Source organism: Bos mutus, chromosome 13 (assembly GCF_027580195.1).
Source record: "Bos mutus isolate GX-2022 chromosome 13, NWIPB_WYAK_1.1, whole genome shotgun sequence".
Lineage (NCBI taxonomy): Eukaryota > Metazoa > Chordata > Mammalia > Artiodactyla > Bovidae > Bos > Bos mutus.
Window position 1 is genome coordinate 31,634,790 of NC_091629.1, and position 14,033 is coordinate 31,648,822.

The window sequence follows — 14,033 nt, forward strand, 5'->3', positions numbered from 1 at the left end:
ACAAGGTGAGAGAGAGACAACAACCGAACAAGGAAGAAAGAGATGGGCAAAATGTGAATGAGAATGCAAACGAGGGGGCTATACTCCCATGGGGCACAGTCAGGGAACAATTCCTGGATGCAGTGACATTGGAAGTAGCTGGAAACATGGCCCCAAGCTTTTCAGGTCCTGCTGGGTGGGAGGAATCTTCCACTTTTTATCAGAACCAAGGTTTATTTTTATTTTTTCCGTTATGGTTTATTACAGGATATTGAATATAGTTCCCTGTGGTGCACAATATGACCTTGTTGTTTATCCATTCTACATATAATAGTTTTCATCTGCTGGTCCCAAACTCCTAATCCAACCCTCTCCTGCACTCCTCCCCTTTGGCAAGATCTATTCTCTATGGAGAGGCAAAGACTTAAAATGACTTTTAACTACAAACTAAAGACTTAGGTTGGTTCCCCCAGAGGTTGACCATAGGGCAAGGATTCAAGTCCAAGTGGAAAGGGAGTGGGAAAGTGAAAGAGGGAAGGGAAGGCAGCCAGTGACAGGAGTCAGTTATTATTATAAGCAACTGTGAAATGGTCTTACTAAGCAACTCTGAAAGACAGCATAGAATATGCCCCAAAGCTGCCCCAGCAGAGAAGTGAGGGAGCTGGAGCATTTATACACTTGCTCCCAACAGCATTGGTTGAGGTCAAGGGAACACAGAATGGATGCTGACAGCATCTATTCCATTGCCCAAGATTATGCAGCTAGAAAATTTGAAAGTCATTCAAACTCCAAACCCAATACCTTTTTCATTATAGAAAGGAGCAGTTAATCAAACTAAGACTATGGGCAAAGTGCCATGCTGGTAAAAGTAAATGTATTTGCCAAATGACCTTGGTGTAATATGTCCAAGGAAATAAAATGTATCTTTTTGCTAATTTTTATCAACATAAGGATTAGGAAAAGCCATTCTAAGTCACTTTGCTCATCCCACAAGAATTAACCAAATGCCCATTCCCTGCCCTTTCTTCAGTGAGAGGTTGCCTTCTCTAGTTCAGTCACAGCTGCCTTGGGCAGCAATTCTACAGCCTCAAGCAGTCGTCCTTGAGCAGCTGCATCAACCTCTGATTACAGGCTCCAGAGTCCACCATCCAAGGGATGATTAAAAATGACCTCCTGGCCACCTAGCCAATGGAATCTGGAGGATGTTCCTGTTTACTGCGCTCTGCTTCCCCTCTGCCTCCCGCTCCATCCCCTCCCCCACCACGTCCTCCATAGGAACCCACAAATAATCAAACAATTGAAGTCAGCAATCATGGGCCTGTGGTAGCTAACCCAGCCTTAAGGATTTATTTAAAATTCTTCTGGAGAGGCAGGGAGTGTTTAAATAGCACGGTATGTCACTGGGATAAATAACTGGACCATATTGTGATGAGTAGTGGGATGAGCGAGGAGGTGCAGAAAAGGACAACTGCCCTAGTTTTATAAACCCTATAAATTGCAACTATGGCTTGAAGACAGACTGGATGTCTTGTTCCATCCCCCAAAACACTGCTGAGACCTTCCCAGTTTCTCACTCTGGGCAGAGGAAAAGGAATGTGGACAAATCCTGAGACTGCTCTTGGGATCGTCCAGTTTCCCCAAGCTCTCCAAGGGATTCTTTGATAATCTCGTCCCACCTCTGCATGAACCCCAGAGACGTGGACTCTGGAGCAGGGTGAAACCACTCTCAGGAGGGTGGGGATGCTGCCAGCTAGAAATACAGCAGGGGCAGATACTGCGCAGGCCCTGGCCTGCTCGGCCAGGTGCAGAGGGCATATTACCTTCCCCTGGACAAGGATGTGACTAGGGGCTCCAGGTCCCCTGGCCTTCTCTCAACCGGGTCTGCCAAAGGTGTCCTCATCATTCTAACTGGATTTCACCAGCATAAAAACAAGGACAGAGGAACATGGGGTGTGTTTAGGTTGCATGTCAAAGATCTACTCAGTACTCCACTTCTGCTCTCCCTTTTTCTGAAGGAGGAGCAGGATTCACCTGCCAGCTTTCTTAGCCCAGGGAATCCTGAATTGAACCAGCCCAGACTCCCAGGCATCTCTACATCCTTACCCCAGGGCAAGAACTACCCTCTTTCTAAAGCTACCCTGCCTCTCTGAGCTCAGCCATCCTTTGAGGCCCTCTTCCATCCCCTTGAGGCCCACTGGATTGCTGCAGCTCCCAGGCATCAGGCTGACCTGTTCAGAGGAGAAAGCACAGTTGCTGCCCATACTCATGGCCTTACTCGAGTCTCTCATCCCAAATGGGCACCTTGCAGGCTGACTTCAATTTTAGTCCCTAAACACTGAGTTTGGACACAAGTTTAAAACAAAACAACAAAAACAAGCAAACAAACAAACAAAACCTCTTCTCAAACAATGTAATATAGCTTAGCCACAAGAGGTTTAATTCTTCAGACCACCTGAAGAAAAAGTTTCCAGTAAGTAAATGTAGATTGATGAATAAAATAAATCCATCCCCAGATTCTTCAACCAGATGCTCTGGAAAGAAGGCCCCTGGTTCTGTCTCACAGCTGTTTAAAAGAATCATTGTTTCTTTCTTCCCATTGTACCAAGATCAACTGTGACAGGAATTGTTATTTGTCAGCTCATTGGTGCCTACATTCACTCATCACATGTAAAGTACATACTATGAACTTGGCCAGCTCTAGACAACTCTGTTCTCTGGGAGAACAAGCTCTAGGGATCCAGATTCCACACACCTGGGAATAAAGTGCATCGCAGGGTTCAGAAGCCTGGCCCTCAGCTCCTTCTGTCACTGAGGGGCAGAGGTGCAGTGAGCAACTCAGGACCCAAAGAGCGCCCCAGGATAAAATGGAGCCGCATGTCTCCCTGTCAGGCCACTGTGCCTCTCTCTGTCCCTAGGGCTCTCCCAGCTTAGGAACTGAGTGCAATGCAGGCGCTCAAAATGCAGTGGTGGCCAGAGTCGGCCCAAGGCACTTGCCTCTTCAGTGAGGCAGGACGCAAAGCTGAGGTTCTCAACGACCTCAGGCTCTGGAGGCAGGCCACGAGCCGGCAAAGGGGAAGTGCAAGGAGGACCCAGGGCCCTAGGCGTCCAACGCCCTTCTGAAGGCCAAGGGAGGCTCAGGCGCTGTTGGTTGGAACTCGCCTCCAGGGAACCCTCGGTTCAGTCGGGAATCGGGAAGAAGAGAACCGGATTAAGATCGGACACCACCACCCACCCAAGCCCCCGGGCTGTCGGGCCTGAGGTCCCTGCACCTGCCCGCCCGGCAACTTCTCGCCAGGGAGTCCCGGGGGACCCCGGGAATAAGGTGGCCGGGGGGGGGGTAGGGGGGTAGGGAGGGCTTCCTGACGCCGCCCTTGGCGCGGAGAGAAGGAAGAACCCCCCAGGGAATCGAGGGGGAAGGACGAGCCTGGACCACTCTGTCCCTCAGAAGGCGGGCTGGCCGGGGTTCCGCGCCTACGCGGCCCCAGCGGAGTCCGCACGCCCTGGAACCCCCAGCGTCTGGGAAAGGAGAGAGGAGAACAGGCGCTGAGGGACTGAGGGGCTGACACGGAGGAAGCGGGGGACACTGCGAGAAAACTTTCCGCCGGGGGAGAGAGGACCGCCCAGTGCGCCACACCTCGCGCCCCGCAACTTGCTCCGGGAGCCTCGCTCCCAGCCGCCCGCGCCCCGCGCCTTGCCTGCGTCCGGAACCGGCTGCATCTCGCGCGCGCTGCGGGGACCGTGGAATTGGAAAGTAGGGGGGCGGGGGTGGCCGCGGAGCTCGTTCAGCAGTCGGCGGGCCAGGCTCCCTAGCAGCTCGGCAGAGCTTGCTGCAGCCGCGCAGTTGGGGGTCGGGCGCCCCGCCCCCCTCCGCCCTTTTTCGTCCTCTCTCCTGCCCCTCTGTCTTTATCTGCCTCTATCGGATCTGACCGCCCTCCCTTACTCTTTTCTCTAGCTCTCCACCTCTCCCTCCACCCTGCTTCCCTGGCCTTTCTTCTTCCCCCTCCTCTCGCGGCCCCCCGCCCCCTGGGGGCGGGGCTTCTCCCCTCCCTCCCAGACAAAGCTGTGGCTGCGCGTCGCCTCCTTCCCTCCTGCGAGTCGGGGCTCAGGCTGCAGGCGCCTCTTCCGGCCTGGGGTGGAGGGTTGGAAGTAAGAGGGTGGGGAGGATGAGCTGGCTCATTCACTGCATTCTCCGAAACCTCCGAAAGGGATGTAGTCTTGGCCCTTGGCTCGCTCTGGACCGTGATAGCCACTCCCCGCGAAGCCCTCGTCGAGCGCCCTGGATTCCCCAAGCAGAGAATATGGGATATTTTTTCTAACACCTGCTTATTCCAGAAAGGGTTTGAGCTGAGCAAGGCCCTTTGGACTTCGCGGGCTTTCGCGGGCTGGCACACATGACAGCAATATACAGGCCAAGTTTCTTTGTCCTCCTCTCACCTCCCCCTCTTAGTCATCCCTGAGCCTCCATGGCCTCTCAGTGTACAGGGATCCCTAGAGTACCCCAGATGAGGGGCGCTTTATCTGTTCCCTCCTTATCGCAATTCTCCCCAGCCCCACAAACATACTATGGGCTTCCTGCAATGCAGGAGACCTGGGTTCTATCCCTGGGTCAAGAAGATCCCCTGGAGAAGGGAATGGCAAGCCACTCCAGTATTCTTGCCTGGAGAATTCCATGGACAAAGGAGCCTGACGGGCTATAGTCCATGGAGTCGCAGAGTCAGAGACGATTGAGCGACTAACATACATACTCCAGCCCTGTAGAGTTGATCTCCAGGCCTTTTGGTGTCAGAGACTAAGGGTTAAACTATACCTCAGGATACAGCTAGGTCAGCTCATCCCTCCTGGAAGCCAGACACACTTTATAAATTCATTGTTTGGTGCATGCAATGTGTTTCCCTTAGAAACAATGTTATAAATGGTGATCTGCTTCCCAGGCTGGCCACAAAAGTCTTTTGAATCCAAAATGCAGCTGAAGGTTAGTGGTGAAAGCTGTGTCAGCTACCCCAGAACAAGGAGACCACTGATCAACTTTTTCTATAGGAAAAAACTCTTCTGGCTCCTTCCCAGTGAGCTGTAAAACACAAAGCTCAATCATTAATCCCCCCTCCCCCACCCCCCAAACTTTGGAGTTAATTCTCAGTAAGCTTCTTTGCTTTGCAGGTAATAGGAGCACCTTCAGGGAAATGTATTTTGAGGACATGAGGATTTCCCTCCAACATTAAGGTCAAAATTACAGGCAGAGCTCCGTAAGAAGCAAATACAGAACTTGAAGGGCTTCCAGTAACCCAGAAGGTCTTCTCTGAGAAGCCAACTCTTCTCTTTCATCATAGACTGGCCTTCCCTGCACCCCAGACATATGCCAAAGAGTGGCCATCACTTCCATCACTGGGGCTTAACGCTCCTGTTGAAGAAAGCAGCCAGATAATTTTTTATGTTTTCTTGCAAACTTCTACCCCAGGAGGCACATGACCTCAAAGCAGCAGCAGAAAAGTATTTCTAGAGCCATCCTCCAGTAGAAATACAATGCATGCCCACAGATGCAATTTAAAACCTTCTAGTCACATTAAAAATAGTAAAAAACAAAAAAAGTGAAATTAATTTTAACAATATATTTTATATAAACCAACATAACCAAAATATTACTATTTCAATGTGTAGACAATATAAAGAAAGTTATTCATAAAATATTTTACATTCCATTTTTGTATTAAGGTTGAAATCAGGTATGTATTTACACTTCAGTTCAGTTCAGTCACTCAGTCGTATCCAACTCTTTGCCACCCCATGAACCACAGCATGCCAGGCCTCCCTGTCCATCACCAACTCCCGGAGTCCACCCAAACCCATGTCCATTGAGTTGGTGATGCCATCCAACCATCTCATCCTCTGTTGTCCCCTTCTCCTCCTACCCTCAATCTTTCCAGGCATCAGGGTCTTTTCAGAAACTCTCAATTTGAGGATTAAATTTTGAAATAAAAATTTAAAAATATTTGATCTGTATTAAGGTTTTATGAAACTTTCACTTGAAAAAAGTATATTCACATGTACCCAAGTTGTTCCAACATGCTTAAAATTTCCCAATAATTGAATTATCAGTTTTTAAATTTGTTTTAATAATTAAGCTTACATAAACTTAATATTCAGTTCCACTAGTCACATTTCAAGTGCATAACAGTGACATGTGGTTAGTAGCTACCATATTGGGACTGCACAAATTTAAAGAGCAAGGAGGTCACTGAGGAGCTTGGAGTCTCAAAGCTGATTTCCCTTTTCTCTTTAGCGAAACAGTGACAGAAGTATCAAGCATGGTCAGAGAAAATGATTTTCAATATTGTTCTATCTTCCCCTGTAACATCTCAAGAGGCAGACTTTGCCTACCAAGATCAGAGTTCTACTTTGTGCCTGGGAAGAAAAGCAGGAGATGCAGAGAAGTCAGGAGGTCCAAAGCCTACTCTTCAATTGCACTGTTTTCTGGGGGAAGGGAAGGAAAAGTAGGGGATATAGACAGTAGGAAATGCTACAACTTCTTTGTTTGTGATTTCAACCAGAGTGCGAAGATATGTTGATGGACCAAAGGGAGTTCTGGGGATAAAATAGAGGAGATCACCTCACTGGCTGCCTCCTTCTTTCTCCAAGGTTCTCAGACACTGACCCGAGGGTGGAGGGGAGCCTCATTAAAGTCAACTTAGTGGATTGTTTATGTTACCCAAAGGGAGGGCCTGGGTTTAGCTTTCTGGGGTCACCCACAGTTCCTGCATGGCATGGAACTGATGTAGAGTTCTCACCTGCTCCCAAGGACCAGGGACCTCAGAAGAAAGCTAAAGGGTGAACCATGCCCTTCTGTTGCACCAATCTTAGTTTGAGCTTCCTCAAGCAGAATGTGAGGAAAGAACTTGGGTGTAAGTCATGTAATTAGGAGTAGATCTCAGAAAGCAGTGGCATGAGACAAACAAGGAGAAAAAGTTAATACAGTATATACAACTGGTCCTGCATTCCTTTGGGGCCTCTAAGCAACTCTAAAATGCACCTCAGAATTGTTCTCTCTGAAGGTCAGGCAGCTGGAAATTTATCCACTGACTCTCATTCCACAACAGTTGAGGATTATTCCCAAGAAAGTTTACCTCTTCTTACTTCCTGGTTGTGTGAATATCTTTGATCTCAAGGAAACATCTGAGGTAGAAAAGCCAGAACCACTGCCGTTGACACTTGAGGTAGGAGGAACTACTGTGCGTGGAGCTGCCCACCCTAGCTATGCTGGGAGTGAACAGTGGGCTGAGGGAAGGTGACACAAAACATCTGCTCTAAGACCCAACTCGGAGAGGGCAAGTTGACCCTGGAAGCTGATGGGGACTCAGAGGACCATTGGTGAGGGCTGAGTTAAGGTTAGAGAAGACAGGGAGCACTGCAGAGCTCTGAAGGAGAATGGAGCACCCAAACCATGAGGTATACAAGCTGCAGATATTAGCGGTATCTGCCAACCAAACACTGATGAATGGGGACACCACCCCTCAGCATTCTGCTTTCAAGGGATGGTGCAAAGCAGTCCCTCTGCAGGGCAGTCAAGCGAGCTGAGGCACTAGCCTTGAGAAGGGAAGAGAATATCCCCTAAAGATCCATCTTGGAGAGAGCTGGAAAGAGAGGAATAACTCAGAATTTTTAAACTAAGGAGACCAGCAGGACTGTTTATCACATCAGACTCCATTTTTTCCATCTGCAATGTAGGAGGTGAGAATCTGCAAAGGAGGATCCAGTGAGTTAATAGAGAAATTGGGAAGCCTAAGTGAGGTCTGCCCCTGGCACCTCAATACATCTGGACATGTCTGGCACACTAGCATAGTGGGCTATCTAGAAATCTGTTTGAGAGGTGAAAAAAAGGCCCTCTTGGGAGATAATCTTCATTCTAGAGAAAGAAGAAACCAAGTTTGACCCAGTAACAAAGCTTTAGTTGAAAGAAAGGAGGTGAGGTTGTCATTGAGCTTTGCCTCCAACCTGATTCCCTCAACAAATAGTGAGGGGAGGGGTTGAGAAGATAAAAGAGGCTCTAAGTCATAACTTAAAGGAACAGATTGGGTCATAAACTTCAGGGATACTCTGGGGCTCAACCAGACATGCTTGGGGATCCTGCTGCTAAGTAATATTTAAGGTAACAACACTCTAACACTCAGCTTCTCAAATTCAAGATCTTGGTATGTTGACAACATTACCCAGAAAGTGGTAGATGGATTGCCAGAATGATTACAAGTATCCTCTTTCTGCATACACTTGGCAGTTCCTCTCACAGAGGTAGAGTCTCCTTATCTACCTTGAATCTGGGTTGACATTGCAGCTTGCTTTGGCCAATACATTAGAATGTGGCAGAAGTCATACTGTACCTCTTCAGAACCTGGGCCTCAAGAAACCTTGCAGTGTTCTGCTCTATTGGAACATTGCTCTGCCATGTGAATAAACATGCATTAGCTGGCTGGAGAATGTCCCAGAGAAAAGGCAGCCCAGCTAGTCATCCAAGGCCCCAGATGTATGGGAGACTACAAACAAGATCACTAAAGCCCCTTACCCAACCCAGAATTGACCACCGATGCATGGGGGAGCCCAGCTGAATCTAGCCCAAATAGCCAACCAATAAAAGCATAAGGTAAATAGATGGTTGTTATTCTAAGTCACTAAATTTGAGGCAGTTTTGATCTTGGATGGCCTCAGCCTACAGCAACTCGAAGCAGAACTTTAGTTCCTGGCCAGGGATTGAGGTCAGGTCACAGTGCCGAGAGTGTCAAATCCTAGCCATTGGACTAGTGATCAGCTGAAAAAAAATTCCTACAAAAATGGAAAATAGTGAAACAAGGAGGAAAAAGAGTACAGTATGTGTGAATAGACACATGGGCAGACTCGTGTCATTGAGTCACACCCTAGTGGCAATTTGAATAACTTTTATGGGGAATTTCTTCCAGTTTTCCTTTGGCCAATCATTTTGATTTGCCTGGTTCTGAGGCCATAGTTGGTATGTTTCAAGAACCTCTCATATGTGCATGTTTATCTCTTAGTCAAGATGGATTCTAGTGAAGAGGCTTATGGGTGGTTGTCATCACTTACAATGATGTGCTGCCCCTTCCCTTTCTGACCTCCAAGGAGTCTTCTGGCACATGTGTAGTCAGGAGGTCTCCTTAACTTGGAGAATGAAGAATATGTTGTCTTTTACTCTTATCTGAGCAGGGCCCAGCCTCCTCCATCATCCTTTTTTTTTTTTAATTTTATTTTTAAACTTTACAATATTGTATTAGTTTTGCCAAACATCGAAATGAATCCGCCAGAGGTATACCTGTGTTCCCCATCCTGAACCCTCCTCCCTCCTCCCTCCCCATACCCTCCCTCTGGGTCGTCCCAGTGCACCAGCCCCAAGCATCCAGTATCGTGCATCGAACCTGGACTGGCAACTCGTTTCATATATGATATTGTACATGTTTCAATGCCATTCTCCCAAATCTCCCCACCCTCTCCCTCTCCCACAGAGTCCATAAGACTGATCTAAAAATATGGAACGCTTCACGAATTTGCATGTCATCCTTGCGCAGGGGCCATGCTAATCTTCTCTGTATCGTTCCAATTTTAGTATATGTGCTGCCGAAGCGAGCACTATCATCCTGATTTTATAGAGTTTCTATACACAGGGGAGAAACTGTTCAGCCTGGGGCCCATCTATCTCCTGCCTCAGTTTGTTACATGGCAGTAGCTAACTGTTAAAGAATGTAGCGGAATTTTTTTAAAAAGGTAACTGTGTGAGGTGATGGATTAGTTAAATAACTTTATGGGTGTAATTATTTTACAATATATATATATACATCAAATCATCACACTGTACCCCTTAAATCCATATGTCAATTATACCTCAATAAACCTGGGGAAAAAGGAAACACAAAAAATGAAAGTCTTTAATACAAAGAAAAAAAAAGAATAGGATAAAGTATCCAGGCTGACATGACTGGGTTATTAGTGGACACAAGTCTGGAGTCCTCTGGATTATGTATGAGCCTGTGAGAGAGATGCACCTGGGGAACTCTCCTCCTACACACACCCCCTTCCAAAGCAATACAGAGGTATTGTCAGATGGCCAAAGCCTGAGTGAGCTGATAATATTTATATTTATGACTGTTAGTGTGATCCCATTTGTTCTCATAAATGGAGGAACTAAAGGACATTTTAGTAACAAAGATTTTGTCATTGAACGCCACAAGTTTATCTTTCATGAGGAAGGACTATCTTAATTAAGAGTTTACTTTATCCACTGATAAGAAGTTTTCATAGCATCTAAAATACCTATATGCAGAGTACCTCATGAGAAATGCTGGGCTGGAAGAAGCACAAACTGGAATCAAGATTTCCAGGAGAAATATCAATAACCTCAAATATGCAGATGACACAACCTTTACGGCAGAAAGCGAAGAAGAACTAAAGACCCTCTTGATGAAAGTGAGAGAGTGAAGTTGGCTTAAAGCTCAACATTCAAAAACAAAGATCATGGCATCTGGTCTTATCACTTCATGGCAAATAGATGGGGAAACAGTGCAAACAGTGGCTGACTTTATTTCTGGGGATTTCTGGGGCTCCAAAATCACTGCAGATGGTGATCGCAGCCATGAAATTAAAAGATGCTTACTCCTTGGAAGGAAAGTTATGACCAACCTAGATAGCATATTCAAAGGCAGAGACATTACTTTGCCAACAAAGGTCCGTCTAGTCAGTTCAGTTCAGTTTAGTTCAGTCGCTCAGTCATGTCCAACTCTTTGCGACCCCATGAATCGCAGCATGCCAGGCCTCCCTGTCCATCACCAACTCCTGGAGTTCACTCAAACTCATGTGCATTCAGTCGGTGATGCCATCCAGCCATCTCATCCTCTTGTTGTCTCCTTTCCCTCCTGCCCTCAATCCCTCCCAGCATCAGAGTCTTTTCCAATGAGTCAACTCTTCGCATGAGGTGGCCAAAGTACTGGAGTTTCAGCCTTAGCATCATTCCTTCCAAATAACACCCAGGGCTGATCTCCTTTAGAATGGGCTGGTTGGATCTCCTTGCAGTCCAAGGAACTCTCAAGAGTCTTCTCCAACACCACAGTTCAAAAACATCAATTTTTCGGCGCTCAGCTTTCTTCACAGTCCAACTCTCACATCCATACATGACCACTGGAAAAACCATAGCCTTGACTAGATGGACCTTTGTTGGCAAAGTAATGTCTCTGCTTTTCAATATGCTATCTAGGCTGGTCATAACTTTCCTTCCAAGGAGTAAGCATCTTTTAATTTCATGGCTGCAGTCACCATCTGCAGTGATTTTGGAGCCCCCAAAATAAAGTCTGACACTGTTTCCACTGTTTCCCCATCTATTTGCCATGAAGTGATGGGACTGGATTCCATGATCGTTGTTTTCTGAATGTTGAGCTTTAAGCCAACCTTTTCACTCTCCTCTTTCACTTTCATCAAGAGGCTTTTTAGTTCCTCTTCATTTTCTGCCATAAGGGTGGTGTCATCTGCATATCTGAGGTTATTGATATTTCTCCTGACAATCTTGATTCCAGCTTGTGCTTCTTCCAGCCCAGCGTTTCTCATGATGTACTCTGCATAGAAGTTAAATAAGCAGGGTGACAGTATACAGCCTTGACATACTCCTTTTCCTATTTGGAACCAGTCTGTTGTTCCATGTCCAGTTCTAACTGTTGCTTCCTGACCTGCATATAGGTTTCTCAAGAGGCAGGTCAGGTGGTCTGATATTCCCATCTCTTGAAGACTTTTCCACAGTTTATTAAAGAAAATAAATAAAATAAATCCACCTTTCTTTTATTAGGAAGGGTATATTGTCACCCTACTTATTTAACTCATATGCAGAGTACATCATACAAAATGCCAGGCTGGATGAAGCACAAGCTGGAATCAAGATTGCTGGGAGAAATATGTAAGCTCAGATATGCAGATGATACCACCTTTGTGGTAGAAAACGAAGAAGAACTAAAGAGCCTCTTGATGAAAGTGAAAGAGGAAAGTGAAAAAGTTGGCTTAAAACTCAACATTCAAAAAACTAAGATCATGGCATCTGGTCCCATCACTTCATGGCAAATAGATGGGGAAACAATGGAAACCGAAATTTTATATTTTGGGGCTCCAAAATCACTGCAGATGGTGACTGCAGCCATAAAATTAAAAGATGCTTGCTCCTTGGAAGAAAAGATATGACCAACCTAGTCAGCATATTAAAAAGCAGAGACATTACTCTGCCAACAAATGTCTGTCTAGTCAAAGATATGGTTTTTCCAGTAATCATGTATGGATGTGAGAGTTGGACTATAAAGAAAGCTGACTGCTGAAAAATTGATGCTTTTGAACTGTGGTGTTGGAGAAGACTCTTGAGAGTCCCTTGGACTGCAAGGAGATCCAAACAGTCCATTCTAAAGGAAATCACTCCTGAATATTCATTGGAAGGACTGATGCTGAAGCTGAAACTCTAATACTTTGGCCACTGATGTGAAGAGCTGACTCACTGGAAAAGACCCTAAGGCTGGGCAAGATTGAAGGTGGGAGGAGAAGGGGATGACAGAGGATGAGATGGTTGGACAGTATCTGGAATCAAGATTGCCTGGAGAAATATGAACGACATCAATGACAGAGGATGAGATGGTTGGATGGCATCACTGACATGAGTCTGAGCAAGCTCTGGGAGTTAGTGATGGACAGGGAAGCCTGGTGTGCTGTAGTCCGTGGAGTCGCAAAGAGTCGACATGACTGAGTGACTGAACTGAATTTCTTTTATGAAGCCACAATAACCTGAACATTTAATTCTGATTTGGAAATACAAAAACTAAAAACTATAATCAATTGCCCTTCTGAATATGGTTGTAAAAATCCTTAAAGATTGCTAGCAAATAGAACTCATCCATGGACCCAGAGTGTGACACTGTGACAATGTGTGATATATTTCAAGAATGCAAGGCGAGTTCAAAATCAGCAAATCTGGCAATTTAATTCATTATAATAAATTAAAGGACCAAGAACATATAATAAATAATTAAATGGTGAAAAGCCATTTGATAAAAGTGAGCAGCCACCCAATTAAAATGCTAAATAAAATTAAAAACTTTAAATATATAATAAAGACAATTTACCAAGATTCAGTGACAAATATTCTAAGAACAAACACTTAACCTAAATCAGCAACTTCAGAGGATGCCCAACTTCATTATTATTATACAGTATCACCTTGGAACTCTAGTAATTGCAATATGGACAGAAAAAAAAAGAAAATCTAACTGACTAATTAAAAAACACTAAAGTGATTAAGAAAATAATTTAATCGTATCTGACTAGATATAAGACAAATATATAAAAATAAATATCTAGTCTGTACAATACATGCAGAGAAATAGATATTGGATATATAGCCCATGTAAAATACCAAAAAAGACTATTAGAATGTTCTGGAAGACTTCATCCAACAAGCCATGTCATTTATTAGGTGAAACCTTCCTATGCAGGACAAAAGGTGGTAAATATACATGCATTAGCTTTAGCACTTTCATTATTTTACTGAGATATATTTGATTACGATTATTTTAATGTCAACTACAGTCAGAGGAATACATATTTTATATGCCAAAGCCTTTGATTGTGTGGATCACAACAAACTGTGGAAAATTCTTAAAGAGATGGGAATACTGGATTACCTGACCTGCCTCTTGAGAAATCTGTTTGCAGGTCAGGAAGCAACTAGTTAGAACTGGACATGGAACAACAGACTGGTTCCAAATAGGAAAAGGAGTATGTCAAGGCTGTATATTGTCACCTGTATTTGTGCTGTATATTGTGCTTATTTAACTTATATGTAGAGTAAATCATGAGAAACTCTGGGCCGGATGAAGCACAAGCTGGAATCAAGATTGCCTGGAGAAATATCAATAACCTCAGATATGCAGATGACACCACCCTTATGGCAGAAAGCGAAGAAGAACTAAAGAGCCTCTTGATGAAAATGAAAGAGGAGAATGAAAAAGTTGGCTTAAAATTCAACATTCAGGAAACTAAGA

At 45.2% G+C, this 14,033-nt stretch overlaps 1 protein-coding gene and 1 non-coding gene across 2 annotated transcripts in view; both read right to left on the reverse strand.

Annotated features, from left to right (window-relative positions):
• RASSF2 (Ras association domain family member 2) overlaps positions 1–3,985 on the reverse strand; it is a 59,375-nt gene extending 55,390 nt beyond the window's left edge. The window contains exon 1 of the mRNA XM_005906532.2: positions 3,675–3,985. The gene's annotated coding sequence lies outside the window, so the exon portion shown is untranslated. The remainder of the gene's footprint in view (positions 1–3,674) is intronic.
• Positions 3,986–9,497: 5,512 nt separating this feature from the next.
• LOC138990583 (U6 spliceosomal RNA) lies at positions 9,498–9,604 on the reverse strand. The gene has a single exon (XR_011466710.1). It is a non-coding gene; the product is annotated as a U6 spliceosomal RNA (small nuclear RNA).
• Positions 9,605–14,033: the final 4,429 nt, after the last annotated feature.